The sequence below is a fragment of the Myotis nattereri genome, assembly GCF_964212035.1.
Source record: "Myotis nattereri genome assembly, chromosome: 1".
Taxonomy (NCBI): domain Eukaryota; kingdom Metazoa; phylum Chordata; class Mammalia; order Chiroptera; family Vespertilionidae; genus Myotis; species Myotis nattereri.
This window is the reverse complement of record NC_138075.1, coordinates 218,882,908-218,888,475: the sequence shown is the minus strand read 5'-3', so window position 1 is coordinate 218,888,475 and position 5,568 is coordinate 218,882,908. Positions and strand designations below refer to the sequence as shown.

The 5,568-nt window shown below is 42.9% G+C and overlaps 1 pseudogene across 1 annotated transcript; it reads left to right on the top strand.

Moving 5' to 3' along the window:
* Positions 1 to 4,167: 4,167 nt before the first annotated feature.
* Positions 4,168 to 4,617, top strand: LOC308521277 (jun dimerization protein 2-like; annotated as a pseudogene). Its single transcript has one exon. The product of its transcript is annotated as a jun dimerization protein 2-like (transcript).
* The last annotated feature ends 951 nt before the right edge of the window (positions 4,618 to 5,568 follow it).

Genomic DNA, 5,568 nt, shown 5'->3' with positions numbered 1-5,568 from the left:
TTTAGGTCTCTTTCAACGATTTTACAGAAGTGGGCATAGTTTTTTTTAAAAGAAAAAAGAATGAACTTATAACTCTTAATAGATATTATTTCTATTCTTCATTGTGAAATAAATTTCCAATCAATTGCTTTCATTGCACTAGAATGCCAGGATCATCAAAACAATTCCCCACCCTCACCAAGACTACATACCGGAAAAAGAAATGTACCAAAAGGAATCCAAATCACCAAAATGAGATTTAGCTTAATTCTGAGAAGTCAATGATAACAATAAAGTAAATTTTATAGAAAAGATTGAGCGCATGTGTAAGGGTGTTTATAGGTTTTTTTCTATTCAGGGGCCCAAAGTTTTCATCAAATTCTCATTTCAGTTTTAGCTTCTAAAGAACAGGATCCCCAGAATAAGAACACCTACTGACAGTCCAATACTTTATCTGTAAAGGCTTTGACATAGCTATGAGTTATCTGGGCCTCAGATTCCTTGCCTGTAAACTGTAGGTGTTGTTTATATACTTAGTATTTATTGAATAGCGCTTTCCATTATTCCTACTTTCTAAAAAGCTTCTATGGACATATAATTTATTGAAATATTAGTTTGTGTTATATATATATATATATATATATATATATATATATATATATATATACACATAAAGTCAGCATAGCAAGATTAAAAGGGCAGCCTTGGAAACCAGACAATCAAACCAGGCAATTAAAACTTGCCTAGGCTATTTCATTTACTAGCTGAACTGAACATTTTGCTTAACCTCTCTGGACTTCAATTTCTCTACTTATAAAACTGAAAGATAGTAGTATCTATCCACCAGACTTTTTGTTAGGATCAATGAAAAGCAGAAATCTACTGGAACTTTTAATTCTAGCAATACACCATGGCTATAATCCAGAGATGTGGGGTTGCCAGCACCCGACACTGGACCTTGTCATGCCCCTGATCATTCTCCAATCCTAGTGGGTCTACATCAGAATGCTGCTGTGTGAAGCATAGTACCATGGCCATGCCTGATGACAGAAAATAGCAGCCATGGAAAGATGGCCTCTGCCTCACTCCACTTTCCAAATCTCAGGTGGGTGCATCATGTTGGTAAAAATAAATTATATTGAAAACCCCAGCTGGTAAGGTGTTCATGCAGAGTTTTTTACTTTTACAACCCCTACAGTAGACCAAGGCTCACAACCCCTCATAGGCACCATGCTCATTGATTGTCCTAAGGGAAAAGGAGGGAGGGGAAGTCTTATTTTGCTAAGGGTAGAGACTGTGGAAGCCTTGAAGGCAAAGGGAGGGAAAAGTTTTCTAAGAGGAAGGGATTGCATTTTGTAGATCCCACTTAGCAACCATAACAATGACACCACCTTGGAAGAAGAGTCAGACCATATGCATTAGGTCCCACTTCATTTCTGAGAGACATTAAGCATATTTAACCTCAGCAAATGCCAGCAATATTCTCAAAGACACTGATAAAAAATTAATGAGGTGATAGATAAGAGAATAATTATTGCAATAACAACAAAGCTATTGAATTCCATTGAAGATCCATCTGAATTTCCAAGGGCAGGGAGTGGGCACTGTTTTTGGTTATTCCCATGCACAGTGCCTGGCCCAGAATTAGATGTCAATGCATGTTCATAGATTATACCAATCAGGAGGCACGATTCTGCTGTGAATGATAATGTATAAGAATCTGAGGATTGAGGGATGAGAGAAAGAGTAAGATATATAGACATATATATATGGCTAATATGCAAAGTTTTCCCCTCAGGAGTTCTACTGAGAGACTGGGAGTTCAATCGCTTGCTATGATGTGCGCTGACCACCAGGGGGCAGCACAGAATGAAGGAAGGCCCCATCCCGCAGCCAGAAGGCCCCGATTGGACCTGATCACCGGCCAGGCCGAGGGACCCTACTCGTAAACGAATTTCATGCATCAGGCCTCTAGTTCTTTTATAAAAATCAAAACAGAAGGGACATCATTTTTGTCTCTGTGGACATGAGATTTCACCTTAACTAGAGAAAGATTTCTAAGTATTCACTAGTCCTTCCAATGAAGAGCTCTAAGGATAATTTTGGCTTTTAATATTGCATCACTATTCAAAGCTTTTAGGCTTCTTTTCTGTCTATTTATGTATTCAGGTATTTCATAAATTTCTGGGTCTCATCTTCATGAATGACAACCATTGTGCCCTTCAGAATTGATAGGACAGAGGTATTATCAGTGTGTTCTTTTTTCTGCATTAAAACTGTTATTTTATCTACACCTGAAAGATATCAAGGAACCCTATGAGCCAGGGAAATTTCTCTATTGTTATGTTTTTTGTTTTTCTCCCTAGGATCAAACAATGTGCCAAGTACTGGGCAGTAAATGGAATAAAACAACCATTCCCCTAACCCCCACTATGGCACTCACTCTCCTGTGCTTCATACATAGGACAGCTTTTTAAAAATATTTTTATTGATTTCAGAGAGGAAGGGTGAGAGAGGGATAGAAACATCAACGATGAGAAAGAATCATTGATTGCTGCCTCCTGCACACCTCCTACTGGGGATTGAGCCCACAGCTGGGGCATGTGCCCTTGACTGCAATCGAACTGGTACCCTTCAGTCCGCAGCCAATGCTCTATCTGCTGATCCAAAACAGGTAGGGCTACATAAGACATCTTTAAGGAGACAGAGCTCCACATCCACTGACCTATCAGGGCCACACTATCACAGTTACAGTTGTCACACATCCCCTCTAAGGTGCACTGTTCTCACCTCTAAAAGAGCAACGTTCTTGAACCATTCCATAGGGCTACTGGGATAATATGTACAAGGCAAAATGTGAAAAGTATAAAGCACTTACTACATTGACAGACTACTAAAACTGAGCAATTTTGTTGAGTGTTAATTATTAGAACAACCAGTCTATTGATATTATAAGACAAACATTTTTATATATAAATTTGAATATCTGAAAATAACTTTGATGAATTTTCAAAACTCTAACATGAGAAATCAATGAAATGTTAGAAAAGACAAAATAGTCAAATTAGTATGGTAAACAAAGTCAAGAATTAGAAAAAAAATTTTCTATAAATTTATACTTGAAGAAAGACTACACCCATCCTACAAACATGTTTTAAAATTAACAACAGTTTCTACCTGCCTCTTAAAATGTAAAGGATTCCTCACAATAACTTCTATGGGTATTTTTACTTTGCTTAACCTGATAAAGCCTCATGTCATCTACATAATATATCTCTAAAGAAAGAATCAAATTACTTGCATCATAAACTTCAAACTGGGCAGACGGCAAAATCAAATTTGGCTTGTCTACAAAAATTACAGTCATGGAGTTGAATTTTAAATTACCAAATTTTTGACTTTAGTTTCTCTTGAAAGTCTGCTCCAATAATAATAATAATAATAATAATAATAATAATAATAATCCAACAGTAATATTCACAACAAATGATTTTCAAAATAGGACTTGTCAATCTCTGAATGACAGACTCTCTGTTCATTATATCCAACAATATTCCTAGGTTATGATGCCTGCAGAGGAAATAATATTCTTTCATTGTCTAGAGTAGGTGTTCATTATAGATTCAAAAGCGGTGACTTTAACATGGAAGATAAACAAATAATTTGCCTATCCTATATAATAAAAGCCCAGTGATCAGAACGACCAGAGACCAGAACCACCACGGCCCCTCACCAGGCTGGCTCAACCCCCAAGCAAGCAGTTAAGGGCAATCAGGCAGGCAGGCAAGTGGTTGGGGGTGATCAGGCAGGCAGAAGAGCGGCTGGGGACGATCAGGCAGGCCTGTGAGTGATTGGGGGGATCAGGTAGACAGGTGAGTGGTTGGGAGTAATCAGGTAGTCAGGGAAGCAGTTGGAGGTGATCAGGTAGGTAGGCGAGTGGTTAGGGGCGATGAGGCAGGCAGGCAGAGCCCCAGGATTGATTGCCTCAAAGAGGGACACCCAGGCCACAACCTGTGGGAGGGACGCTGGGCAGCTGTGATGGGAGATGCTGGTGGCAGTGGATGCTGCAGGGTGGGGCTGGTGCCATGGTAGCTCCCGAGCGGGCCCGGCACCTGCAGCCTGGCCCAGACCCCAGGGTCACAGCCTCTCCCTTCGGCTTCTGCAGGCTGGACTGCCACTCCCCCTGCTATGATGCCTGGGCAGATCCTGGACCCTTCCATGAGTGCGGGCTCTCTGCCAGGGCTCGGTCCCCAGCTCGGCCCTGACTGCAGAGGAGCTGAAATACGCTGACATCCGCAACACTGGGGCCATGCTCACCCCTTTGCACTTCCTGGAGGTGAAACTGGGCACGAGGCCTCAACCTGTGAAAAGTGAGCTAGACGAGGACGAGGAGCTGAGGAAAGGGTGCCAGGAAAAGAACAAAGTGGCGGCAGCCCGTGCCGGAACAAGAAGGAGTGGAAGGAGTTTCTGCAGCAGAAATCTGAGTGGCTAGAGCTCATGAATGTGGAGCTGAAGCAGGAGCTGCAGCAGCTCATCCTGATGCTCAACTGACATAGCCCCACCTGCATCGTCAGGACCAACAGCATCAAGACCCCCGACTCAGAAAGCAACCCACTGCTGGAGCAGCTGGAGAAGTGACCATGGGCTGGGAGGGGAAAGAGGAGGAGGAGATGAGAAGAGGGAGGAGGAGGAGGGTCCTAGAGGGCTCTTCCTTGCTGCATGTAAAGCTCTTCAATGAGGATCAGCACAGCCAGCATTGGCCAGGCTTTTGTGAAACTCATGTCAGCCACACTAGGGGAAGAAACCCAGGCTGATGAAACCCAGCAACAAGCGCTGAGACCAAAGTAGTCCTGGGGGGTGGGGGGGGGGAGGGAGGTGGCTGTTCTGCTTGGGGCCAGGCTTGCAAGAAGCAGGACAGGGGCTCTGAGCCAGAGAGACGTCCAACCAGGCAGCTATGGGCACTTCTCCAGCCTCTCTGCCAGGGCACTCACCCAAAGGACCTCCGAGCAGCCAGTTGCAATTTTAGTTGCAACTAAAATTAGGCTGACTATGGAACTCAGAGTGAAACTGCAATCTGCCTGCCCCCAGCCCTGGCACTGATCCTGATGCAAGGCTGGAGAACGGTACAATGCCAGGCCATATTATACCCATCCACCATGGTCCAGCTCAGTCTTGCTCAGAGTGGCAGCCAGGGTGCACCCTCACCAGCCTTGCTGGAGTTGCTGTGGGCACGAGGCATGGCACCCTTTCTCACTGAATGTTTACAGACTGGCTGTCCTGGCAGGGCTTTCAACTGCACATGTTTTTTATACTTTTTTAAAATATTTTTTACAAAAAAAAAGATTTTATACAAGCAATATATAAATGGATTTCAATAATCACTCAATGTGATACAGTATAAATATGCTATGGTTTGTTTGTTACGAACAGATATTCAGCAGTTATGGCCGCTGAGTGTAACTGCTAAGTTCTGTAGTCTCTGGGTGTTGGGGTGGCAAGGGCAGGGTGTGGTGTATTTCCATCCTGGTAAACCCTTCATAGTACTCAGTTCTGTATCGCTCAGTAAACATTACTGTTGAAGGAAAGAAA